The 13,073-nt window shown below is 39.0% G+C and overlaps 1 long non-coding RNA gene across 1 annotated transcript; it reads left to right on the top strand.

Moving 5' to 3' along the window:
* Positions 1 to 2,118: 2,118 nt before the first annotated feature.
* Positions 2,119 to 8,762, top strand: LOC107525468 (uncharacterized). The gene is made up of 3 exons (XR_001602057.2): positions 2,119 to 2,160; positions 7,740 to 7,848; positions 8,611 to 8,762. It is a non-coding gene; the product is annotated as an uncharacterized LOC107525468 (long non-coding RNA).
* Positions 8,763 to 13,073: the final 4,311 nt, after the last annotated feature.

Here is a 13,073-nt window from a genome sequence, read left to right as displayed (position 1 = left end):
GAGTTAAAATTGTATGTCATACGGGAATTCCAGTTCTAGAATTCTAACTTACGTTAAAAAATCACATTTGGTAGAGAACACGTATACACATAAATGCTATTTCTAGCATTGTTTTTCATGTCAATAAACTATAAACAATCTGAATGCCCAAGACCAGGGGATTGAATACATTTTGGCAAGTGCACGCACGCACGCACACACACACACACTGCCATTCACAATGGAAAATGATATACAGGTTATTTAAATGTTCCAAATGGGAGAGATGTTCATAATATACTGTGAGAAAAGTGGAAGCAAATTCAGAGTAAAGTGAATGAACATATCCTGTTAAAAAACCAACAAAACCAAACCTAAAAACGTGTTATGTGGTCTTCTTTCCTGCCAGAACCATGGAGGTTACAGAAGAGACAAAAAGACAGTTCCTGCCGGGCCAGAAATTCTTAAGAAAAAATGAAGGAATTTTTCATAGTTGAAGATCAAGGGCCTGAGAAAGAAGTTTATTCAAAGGATGTTTAGAAAGGCGAGGAAGAGGCGTGTCTCTGCGGAAGGTAAGCGCCGCCCCAGGGATACCGGCAGCTGTGCAGAGCCCGGCGAGAACGGCCGGGTGGCAGAAAGCTGCGACTTCTGTGTGCCCGCGCCACCCAGGCTGGCCTTCGTCATCAGGGTCCCTATTGGCGGCGTGAGCGCAAGTTCCCAAAGGGGCTATAGCTTCTCCAGCATCCCAGATTTCTCCTGGTGCCCTTGTGACGCTCAGCAGGGCCTCAGCTAACACGCTGCGGCCCGGGGAGCCATTTATTTCACCGCGATACCCGAACCTGAAGTTAGTAATTGAGCCACAGGCGTGGTTATGGCGAAATCAGTTGGAAGCAAAGTGCCCTGACGGGTAACAGGGTCATGGCTGGGTGGCTTGGTAAATATGGCGTCCTCTGCATGGGGGGCTCACTCCTGAGATCTGTCCTCTGGGAAATTGCTTCACAGAAGCAAACGGCTTCAGCTGGCCCTTCCAATCATCTCCTCGAGGTGGCCTGGAAAAGAGACCATGCATTTTGCAGGAGGCAGAGATGCTGGCAATAGGAAAGCCGAGATCAACAGGCTTATGGGAAAGATGAGCTAAAGTGTCTACCGAAATTATTTTTGTAAGCTGGTCAGTTAATGAACAGCGGCTTCTTTCAAATTGAAATGTAAAACCATACAAAAACACCACCCCCCTCGCCTCAGAGAAAACAGGTTATGTGACTGACCAAAGAGAAAATGGGACAAATACACACCCAATTCTTCACATTAATTACCCAAAGGAGGTATGGGGGGGTATTTAATTTTCATTCATTTATTCATTTGTTATGTCATAAAAGGGAAGCCATAAGGATGGATCCTGGGAGAGAAAAAGCTGGACTACCAGTGTGGCAGCCAGCCTCACTATCACCCCCTAAATGTGAGCAGGGGGCTGCCTCTGAGAGATGTGGAGAAAGATATCGATTGAGGAGGGAGAGAAGGGCTGGGCCACCCCAGTTGCCTGCGGTCCCCGACGGGCGCTCTCCCCTCTGCAGGGGCCTTCAGGGTGCCCATGGCCACTCTCGGCCCGGTTACATGCAACGTGCCGTCGTAGCCTGCTCTTGTCCCCACACTTGTCATTGTCAGGTTTTTGAATTTTTTCCAGTCAGACAGACATAAAAGGGTATCTTGTTTTAATTTGCATGTTTCTAGTACTAGCCAGTTATAGCCCCCCCCATATTTTTATTGGTTACACACCTATGCCAAGCTCACCTTCCTAGGGCGGTAAGAATGAAGGCAGCAGGAGGTGATTGATGGGGGAGGGTGTCGCTCCTATCGAGACGAGTCCGAACTTGCAGACGAGCCAAGAAATTCACCAGCTATTCATGGTCCCCTCCTCAGCCCACCCCCAGACCGAGGCACCAGTTTGCAGGTGGGTGACACTGCCCAAGGACTTGCTAGGGGAAGAACTCGCAGGATAATATTTGAAGTTATTACTCTGTGTTTTTTCCTCCCTCTGTTCCTCCTCACTCGAGCAGACAGTTGGCTCTGAGGAAGCGTGGTAGGATGTTTCCCGCTGTTAATGACCAGTAACCCAAGTCTGCAGAAGTCAGGCAAGATTTCCAGAAAAGGCAGGAGGAAGGAAGATTCGTGGGCATCGACCAGGTATCTTGGCCAGAGACATGATAGGAGGCGACTTTTCCAAGCTAAAGAGAGATTCCCATGGGAATAAGGGGGTGTAGGGAGGAAGGGAAGAGTGTGTGGGAGCAAAAAGATAGGATCATTGCCCAATTTTTAACTACATAAAGAAGGGAGAGGAAATGCATGCTTGGTACAGACACGATTGAAACTAAGAGGATCCATTTACCCAATGACAGGCATTTTGGAATTATATATAAAAAATAATTCTTGTATCCCTGTGCAAGAGTTTTTCTGGGATTTATACTTTAGAAGTTGGCTTACTGTGGGAGTTAAGCTTCAAATTTTGCTGGGTATTGCCAAAATGCTCTCAAATTATACTGATTTGCTCCTTCAACCTCTTATACTTTTCTTCTCAAATGTAAACTACATTCCCTATAGTAAAACTTTAGTGTTCATCAACTAAAGTTCATCATGTAATTAACATTAAGAATCTGAAAGTGTCTATTTCCCCTACTTCCTCACCACACTTGTCATTGTCAGGTTTTTGAATTTTTTCCAGTCAGACAGACATAAAAGGGTATCTTGTTTTAATTTGCATGTTTCTATTACTAGCCAGTTATAGCTCCCCCCCCCCCCATATTTTTATTGGTTACACAGAGCTTCTCTTCTGTGAACTGAAGCTTTATATTTATTTCTTTACTGGAATTTGTCTTTTTCTTACCTACAGGAACTTTTTACATATTCTAGATTGCAGTTATTTCTCAAATGTCTTGTAAATATTTCCTATGTTTCTAGCTTACCTTTTAACTTTATGGTGTTCAATGTATAAGAATCTAAAATGTTAATGTCATGAAATGTATTCAGCTTTTAGTTTGTACTCAATGGTTTTTTTTCTTAATAGACTTTACTTTTTTGCAGCAGTTTCAGGTTCATAGAAAAACTGAGCAGAAGGTACCCAGATTTCCCACATACCCTCTACTTCCACACAGGCATAGCCTCTTCCATTATAATCAGCCCCCCCAGAAAGGTTCATCACTACAACTGATGAACCTTTTTAAGAGGTATATGTTAAGAGATCTTTTCTTACTTTAATGTTATGAAATAATCTCTTACATTTTTTTCTAAAACTTTTAAGGGATGGTTTGAGCCTTTATGTCTTTAATCCATGTGGGCATCCTTTTTGTGTATCGAGTGAGGAGAAATTTAATTTTCCGATACATTTAAAAGTTTGTTGCCCAATTACATGGGGTCAGACCACCCTATTGGCAGAATTCCCCTGCAGCCCCACTGAAAGATTCAGGATAGCGAAGCAGTTCACAGCAGGCATCAGGATTAGACATTGTGCGTAAGCCACTGGGCTCATGAGAAGGCTCAGAAACCAAAGAGAAAACCAGTGGTGTTACCTGGAGCAGTGAGTGGGGTGACCACTGAGGAGTGACCCATATTGAGGACATGGGCTAATGGGGAACTAGGGAAATTAACTGATTGAAAAATGATACAACCGGCCTGGCCTCCCAGATCAATACCAACCAGCAAATGTAGCAGCAAAGACGGCAGAACTAATACAGCCAAAGCATTTTCCGAGCAAATGGAGACAATCAAGAAGAAAGTATTTACTGGGTAATCTTTAATCTGTGTAATATCATTAATTTATTCAACATATTTAACATATATAGTATATGTTAAACATAGTATATTGAACCTATACTATCAGCTTCTTTAAGTTCTTGAAAAAACTGAACCTCATAACCCATGGACCCAAGGTGAAAGCCTGGGGGGGGGGGGGGGCGGAGAGTGAAGGGGAAATCTGTAAAACTTTCAACAATCAAGATAAATTTTAAAAAAAGCTGAACCTAGTGAAGAGAAGAGAAAGATCCTCTTTTAGTTGTTTAGTTGGAAAAAATAAGGTTATATTTATTTCTCTCCCCCCATAAGAATAAAATAGAATCAACTTCAATAATTTAAGCAGATATTATTATTTTTTCTTTTAAAATTTATTTTCCATAAGAAAAACAACTACACAGAATTTCATGGTAATTTTTGTATTTATATAGCTTTTAAAAAAATAAGAAAACATTGAGTTATATAAACCACTTGTATAGGTATTGTACTTTTTAAAAATTTTTATTTTTATTTATTTTATTTATTTTTTTATTATTCAAAATATTACCAATGTCCCCTTTTTTCCCCACTGACCCGTCCCACCCCTTCCACCCCCCTCCTCAGCCCCTCACCACACCATTGTCCATGTCCTTGGCTTGTGCATATATGCGTATAAATACTTTCGTTATCCTCTACCCCACCCACCCACCCACCCACCCACCCCACTCCTTCCCTCTGAGATTCGTCAGTCTGATCCATGCTTCCATGTCACTAAATCATTTCTGCTCATCAGTTTATTCAGTTCTTTAGATTCCACATATGAGTGAGATCATGTGATGTTTGTCTTTCTCTGACTGCCTTATTTTGCTTAGCATAATATTCTCCAGGTCCTTCCATACTGACCCAAAGGGTACGCGGTCCTTCTTCTTTACAGCTGCGTAGTATTCCATGGTGTGAATGTCCCACAGCTTTTTTATCCACTCACCTACTGATGGGCACTTGGGCTGTTCGGTATTATACTTTCTAATGTAAAATCTCAGTGTACATCATCTCAGTTATCAGAACAGAAGAGTATAACCCAGAACCCAGTGTGTAATTTCTGAGGTCAGTATCAAATTAAACATTTGAAATATAGATCAATCTGTGTAATAAAAATTTTTTAAATAAAAATGATTAGCTGGGAATGTCCCACGTGTATTCCAAATCCCCCAGCTGGCCCACGAAATTTTTCATATTCTTCTGCAACACATGGGATTCTTTCTATGAATGACATCAGCTTGGAAATACCCCGTGGTTTTCTGAGTTATAAATGGATATCTCACTATGTATGCCTGATTTTACTATGATTCATACTTTCACTTCTGTTTTTTTATACTATCATTTTGAAAAAGTGAAAATGAAACTGCTTCATTGGCCGGCAGTTCAGAAGGGAGAGGAAAAGTAAGGTGGGGTGTGATGATTCACAAATGATTTCAGGATTGTATTTCATTTCAAATATTTCAGGATTGTATTTCAAATATTTCAAGGTATTTCTGAAAATATTGTGAAAACTGTTTCTTAAGGAAAAACAATGTAGTTGTGAGAAAAAAAAAAATTGCTCTCAGAGAGTTACTCTGGGGATTAACAGTGACTATTGGAATTGTGCTTTACATAGGAATATTTCTTCTGGAATCAACGTCTGTCCAAAAACTGTTTTTCCTTGTAAAGTCCAGCCTTATGCCTCTAGAATTTCTTCCTTTAAATAAACTATGGTAGAAAGATGATGGTAGCTAAAGATTTGGAAGGAAAATAAAGGAAGGAAGGAAGGATAGAAGGAAGGGAGGAGGGAAGGAGAGGGAAGGAGGGAGGGAAATGTGGAAAGTTCTCACATGATTTCTTTGCTGTGTTGCTTATACCTTTGTCAGTTTCTGTCACATAGCAACGCTCAACAAATATTTGTTGAGTAAATGAACATAGTAGCTCAAAAACAATTTCTGTACCTCATGGTTTTCTGTGGAAAACCACAAGAGTAAAATGTCTTCTGAGGTCTCAACATTTTGGTAACCATGAAGTATCAGGAATCTAATGAGTTTTTCTTATGAGATCCTTATAGTAAGTCATGCTTAGTCTCACGAGGCATGAGGTCCAATGCCTTGTGATTCTTTATTAATATTACTTGTTAGAATGGGAATTTTGCCAGAGATTATAAACCCTTTAGAAAGTGACTTAAAATATCTTTTTATTAAGTTTATATTTACTTTCCTGGGCTGTCACCAAATGGCAGTTTCTACCAAAGAATTGTCTAGTGGGTCAGTATGTGTTTTCCTATAAGTAAATTAATTCTTTACCTTCAAATGTCCCCTTCCCAGGCTCGATTTTTTTTCTTCTTTTCTTTCTATCTACACTGTTTGCGGCTTGAATTTCAAAGGTACTGACTCCTTTAGCTTAAGGCATTGAAGAATGATCTTATCTAGGAGAAGACATCACCTTCTGGTTTTAACCTGCATTAATACCTTCAGATGGGTTAGTCTAACATATGAGTTAGTCAATCACTCTTTGGATTTCTGAGAGGTTGGAACATAGGAGGGATATGATTGTATAAGTGGTAAGGAGTAAAAAATGTCTAAAGGGCAGTACATTTGTGAAAGCTATTTAATAGGAAATATAAAAGTTACTCCTTCCAAAAATTGTCAGGGGAGCCACATCCGATGTCAGTTATACCAAAAACTTGAGCTGAAAATGACATTGGGAATGTGCTGGGAATATTAATAAAATTGTTCTTGTTTTAAGCCACTACATTTTGTGAGAATCAGCAATAGATTACCAGAGAGGAATTGCTATAAAGATTAAATGGTTATTAATGAAAATAAAGTCAAACAGTGAGATTCTCTTTGAAAAATGAAGGCAGTTAATAGCAGAAATATGGAAATAATCTTACTGAAACAGAATAGCTTATAAACCTATAAGATTTGACTTGTAACCTGTTAAATATTTTTAAAAGAAATAATGTGTTAAACAGAAAGGGAGTTGGTCAGCCTGGCAAATGAGAGAAGAAAAGAAAGAATCCATGAAGTACACTTTGGCAGAGAATTCTAGAGAAATTTGTTCCCAAGAGAGTTGGCTCTTTGGTGCTGATTGTTGAAATTATAGCATTAGTTATTCCTTGCTTGATGCCATGGAACATCTTATTTGAATCAACCCCTACGTACTCTGAATTCATATTCACTAAATGATATTTTGATTGTAATTTCACTTCTGATATAACTTTACAAGGAAGGAAGGAATTGGCTAGAGGATCCCTTGGCAGTTGTATCTCTCATTGCAATTAATGAATTTTCCCCCTGGTTTGTATAGAAATCTCCTCCATCTAGTTTGTGTGAGCTATAATTCCCAAGTTTGACTAAGTTGGGGCACTGTCAAGATTGAGTTTTTATAGAGACAAGGCAGAGCAACAGATTTTGTGCTGCAATGGCTCTCCCAGGGCTGTTACCACTTTGATGAGTCCTCCTGGCCTTCCTACTCCTTGTGGGGACAGTGCGAAAGAGTACCTGGTTAAATGCATGGTGTAAAGTGATACACCATAAAAGTTAGTTTCCATCCCAAAGTGTTTCCCCCCAAGTTTGCATAAAGAGAAAAGGAACTCATGTACTGAGAAGAAGCAGAGCAGAGAGGAAAGAGAGAGCAAGTCGGCTGAAGAAATGCTTTCTTGACATATTAACTTCTGACAGAAATCTCCCTTGTGATGGCATATTGCACCTTATCAGGTGTGGTAGTTAATTTTATGTGCCAACTTAACTGGGCCATGGAGAGCCCAGACACTTGGTCAAGCATTATTCTGGGTGTGTCTATTAACATTTGAATTGGTAGGCAGAGTACAGCAGATTGCCCTCCCCTAGGTGGATGGGCCTCATCCAATCAGTTGAAGGCCTGGATAAAACAATAGGCTGATCCACTGGCACAAGAGGGAACTCCTTCTGCCTGACTGCTTTTGAGCTGAGGCATCAATTTTTTCTTGCTTTCAGACTCTAACTGAAACATCAGCTTTTCCTGTGTCTCAAGCCTGCCAGCATTCTGACTGGGTCTCTTGCTTGCCAACTGAAGATCTTGAATCTTGCCAGCCTTCATAATCATGTGAGCCATTTCCTTAAAAAACAAAACAAAAACTCTTTCTCTATGTTTATATACCCTATTTGTTTTATTTCTCTGGAGAACCCTGACTAATACATCAGGTATTTTCAAGAAATGGCATGTTGCCAGTCAGTTTTACTTTTGCAAACAGATTAGGTCTTTAGTGTATTCATTGGCAGGGGTAAAATATTTTCATGTAAACTAGATTTTCTGTGGCTCAGTGTGAATGTGTTTTCTATTTTTTTCTTTAATGAGGATATATCCCATCTCATGAACACTTGTCAAACTTATCCTCAGTAATGGAAAATTATACACAGTAATGAACTTAAAAATATGGTGTACTTTTATGTCAGAAATGTCTGTGGTACATTTTGCCTGGTTGGTTTTATTTGTGATGCTCCCACATTTCCTTCAGCTTCACAGGCTCTTCCCTCAAATCCCCAAACTCAAACCTGACTCTCCACTAAACCACCCACTACAAAGTCAACAGCTCTACCACTTGCAAGTCCTGCCAGAGTGCTTTTAAGAATAATTTATTAAAGGAAAATATAAATGAATAAGTGGTTACACCCCATCCCAGTAACATCAGACCACTCACTGATTCCACAAGCATTTATTGAGCACCTACCAATGTACCAGACTGGAGAAGCAATGATGAAATAAATACAGACCTTTTTCTTAAAGAGGCAGCATAAGGAAACAGACATGAAGGCTAAGAAGGAAAGGAAAGTGCCTGATGTTTACTGAGTCTCTCTTCTTTACCAGGCACGCTGTTGAGGGCTTTGCAATGGATCTTCACAACAACTCTCCAAGGTGGGTACTCTGATCCCTCATTTATGAGGACACCTATGTTCAGGGAGGCCCTCTCGTTAGGAGAGTAGGAATTATTAAATTATAGCTAGCATTCACTGAGTCTCCATGACAGAGTTCAAACTTGTCTCTTACAAAGCCAGAAGCATATGAGTTATTCTTTACCCCTCTCCTTTATTCTTCACATCCATCCCACTATCAAGATTTATCAGTTCTACTCTAGTTAACCCAAGGCTGCCATCATTTCTCACCTAGATCATGGAATTGGATCTGTGTCCTTTTTGACTGCTTTCTAATTTCCTTTCCACATGGTAGCCAGGTTGGATTTTTTAATTTAAAATCTCATTGTATTGTTACTCTTCTCAAAATATTCAATAGTTTCCCCTGTTCATTGGATAAAGTTAAAAAATCATTGTCTTAGAAAATCAAAGACAAGGCTCTAATTTCTGGACCCTAACTACCACTCTAGTAGGAAATGCATATTTTTGGATGGGTTTTATCTTAGTCAACACAAATGCACAAACAAACATTATTCATTTGCAACCCAGAGTCTCTTGTAAGTTGTTCAGTTGGATTTTCCCTTTTCCTTTCAGAAGGGATTAGTCTGAGCTCCTGTTGTTTATGGACAACCAAAGAGATCACCTCTGGCCACACTTGAAAACTTCCTTGTACAGCTATAAAATCAGTTGGCCTAGGCCTTAGTTAAGTATCATTCGTTATGAAAAGGTTTTGTCCCTCGGAACAAGTGTTTTCTAGAATTTTTTCTAAGGCATAGAAATCATGTTAGAGAATACTACAAGTGCATTTATTTTGTTTACTTTGCAAACCTTTTCATAGGCCTGCAGAGAGAATTATTAAGCAAAGATGGAGCTGAACTTAAAGGGTAAAGATCTGAAATCAGAAGGATCATCTTCCTTTGTTTCTGAGCAGCAATTTTCAAAGCTCTGTAATATCTTGCTTTTCCTCGCCTATGGATAAGGAAATTTGGGGTAGACCTACATTTCCTATAGTGATGTTTGTTCACTTCCACAGCAGGTATCTCCATCTTTTTCATGTGTTATCCTTGGTACCAGATGTCAATAGGGTACAGAGCCATTTTGGAACTCTTCTGAGGGTAAATGATGAGTGTAGAGATCATATCAAGAGTCTATAAGAAGACAGTGTCTCTGGTTTGGAACCTCAAGAACAATATCTCTTAATTGGAGAAAAGATTGTTTTTAAGGGATTATGTTTCTTATCCCAGACAAGTAATGTGCTGCATATAACGCACATTACTGGATGTAGGTTTTTTTCTGTTGATTAGAGAGAGACTGAGCTAGGATGGAACTGATTATTATGGGATAAAAGCACAAACCTTCATGAATGTATATTCCCTAAGCCGAACTTGAGACTTTGCATAACCTCTCACCAAAGGCTGCAGTCACTCAGACATTGTAGAATCAATAAAGTTTATTCATATCCCGAAGGCCCCACTGGTTCTCTGATTACTCGCCATTTCTTCAAGTCTTCCTTAAGCACTGCTATCAATAAGGGGCACTAGTAACGAATGTCTATACCCTTTAAATATCTACTATGTGCCAGTTACCATTTGGGTCAAAATGAATAAAATGATGTCATTTTATCATATTTCAGGCACTATATCCAAGCCTCACTATGTACTATTTTATTTTAATTTTTAAAAAACCCTAAAAAGAAGATATTATTGAATATATTTTACAAATACAGAGTTTGGAGTTTGAAAAGGTGAACCTGACAGCCCCCCTCCACACACAAAATTATTAAGTAAGTGGAAGTTTCAAGATTCAAATCTAAGTTTATTTCATTCCCAATTTGGTATTCTTAAAGAATATAGTTTTCTGCTTCAAAGTACCTTTTTTTTTTTTTTTTTTTGTCTTTGAGGGACAGAAAATTCTAGTCATATTGGTAAACTTATTAGTAATCAATCAAGCAGGTGATGGTGGAGGAAAGTATAGACACTAAGAAATCAAGCAGGTTATGGTGGAGGAAAGTATAGACACTAAGAGAATATGGGGGAGCACCTAAACTTGACTGATGGGATGAGTCGTGGCATCCTGGAGAAGGTGATTGTGCTGGATGAGTAAGAGTTAGTCAATAGTGATGGGAAAATACCATATTTAGGGCATTGGGGAGGGCATGTGTGCATACCAGAAATGACATTATTTTTGTGAAGTTGGGACAAGAGTGGAAAATTGAGGCATCATCTTGGATAGGAGTACAGAAGTGGGTAGGGACCTCATATGGAACCATTGTATAGCACCCTTAAAGGACTGGACTTTATCCATATCAATAGGAAGACCTTGAAGATTTCATGAATAAGGGTAACATGACTGGATTTGAATGCTAAGAATATCACTTTGGAGGCTGAATGTAGGTTGGGCTTGAAGTGCTCAAGATTAGAGGCAGAGAAACCAGATTTTGCTAACAAGTAATTTGTGCAAGAGAAGGTGAGTCCCCAAGTATGATAGTGATAATGTGGATGAAGGTGAAGAGAAGATTTCAGGGATGTTTGGGAGTTGAATTTACTAAATTTAGTGATTGGATTGAATGTAAATAGGAGATGAATAAAAAAGAAAAATATCTTGAAGATGATTGCTAGTCTTTTGTCTTGGATGACTGTTTCATCGAAGGAGTGGCTCCACAGGAGAAGCAGGTCACTGGGAAAATAATAGGGTACCCCCTACAGGACACTCGGGGGGGGGAGAATTAGAGCTGTACAAATGGATTTGGAGATGAGCAGAGAGGTCTAAACTAAAGACATGCTCCTGGAACTCACTGGCATAAAGGTGGCAATTCAGTTCATTGGAGAGGGTGAAATCTTTTAGTGACAGTGTGAGGTCAGGCAAGGATGTGTAGATGAAGCTCCAGCATTTTCAGGATGGGCAGATGAAGCTCCAGCATTTTCAGGATGGGCAGATGAAGCTCCAGCATTTTTAGGATGGGCAGATGAAGCTCCAGCATTTTCAGGATGGGCAGATGAAGCTCCAGCATTTTCAGGATGGGCAGATGAAGCTCCAGCATTTTCAGGATGGGCAGATGAAGCTCCAGCATTTTCAGGATGGGCAGATGAAGCTCCAGCATTTGCAGGATGGGCAGATGAAGCTCCAGCATTTGCAGGATGGGCAGATGAAGAGGAGTCTGTCAAAGGTAAAAAAGAAGGAAAACCCAAGTAGGTTGAAAGTGATCCAGGGCTGACTATATAGTCAAGTAAACAAAGGGAGGTGAGAACTCCCAAAAGGGATAAGGTGGGAAACAGCTCTAAGTTCTACAGAGAACCCTGCTCTCTTCTCATTCATCAGCAGGTAAGCTCAACTTTCATCCCTTCCTCAGGTTTTAGTTTTCTAACCGATAAAGACCTCTCCCCTTTCTCTGTTTCTCTTAGATTATACCATCCAGGTTAGTATCTGTCTTCAACTGTGTGAAAAATCTTTTCTCTAGTAGCTTATGTGCACTTTGAGGATAGCACTCAGATTGCTATTTCTTGTGTGAAACTTAAATTCTTGATAATTCATTACCATGCTCACTTTTTGAAAATGTCAGTGTTGTAGATGAAAAATGAAACATAGGTAAACATCAGAGTGGAAATAGTTTTAAACCCTAAAGTGATGTAATACTTATTTGGGGATTTGTGTTTATTGTCAAGTTTATTTAATAATATTGAGAGACAATTAGAATATGAGATTTAAGTGTATTAAGGATTAAGGGTCATATAAAACAAACATACTAAACAAATGTTTTTTCCTCCTTTTTTGTTCTGTTAATTATTTGACACTGAAACTTAATCTGATTAATATGTTTCCCCATAACCCTGGTTAAGAAATGAGTAGAAATTTTTTTTTCTGGAACATTAAAATGGGATGTTTAGCAAACATTTTATGACTCACAGTTTGAAGAATGCAATTAATTCTGACTATAATTACTTTCATTATAATCCACAACAATCTGATTTGTGCAGTTAATTAGAAAAAAAAAATCTATGAGTGGAAAATTCTATGTTGAAGAAATAATTTGTGTGGTATTGAGCAAAGCTTTCCTAAACTTTCATGTTTTCTATTTGAAAAGACATAAACTAAATCTCAAATAAATTGTAGATACAATTAAAAAATAAGAAAACAACCTTTTTGATTCAAAGCCTCACCATAAAAAAAGCAAATTTTCACTGAGTTGAACAAAAATACCATTTCCTTTATTCCTACTTATATACTGGGTTACTCTTAGAAAGTACGTAGACTCGTTCATGTACTGTCTGGTTGAGAAATGACTAAAATTCTATTCTGGACAGGGTCACTTGGAAGGCCTCTGGGTGGTGGCCACATAATTATGATACTATTGGGGCCTGTATGTAGGAATACTGAAAGCTCAATTTGAATTCTTTTCAGCAGCTGAGTCACTGCAGTGCC

This window comes from Miniopterus natalensis, chromosome 6 (assembly GCF_054644295.1).
Source record: "Miniopterus natalensis isolate mMinNat1 chromosome 6, mMinNat1.hap1, whole genome shotgun sequence".
In the NCBI taxonomy this organism is placed as follows: Eukaryota; Metazoa; Chordata; class Mammalia; order Chiroptera; family Miniopteridae; genus Miniopterus; species Miniopterus natalensis.
The sequence above is the reverse complement of the archived record's forward strand: the minus strand, read 5'-3'. Positions and strand labels throughout refer to the sequence as shown.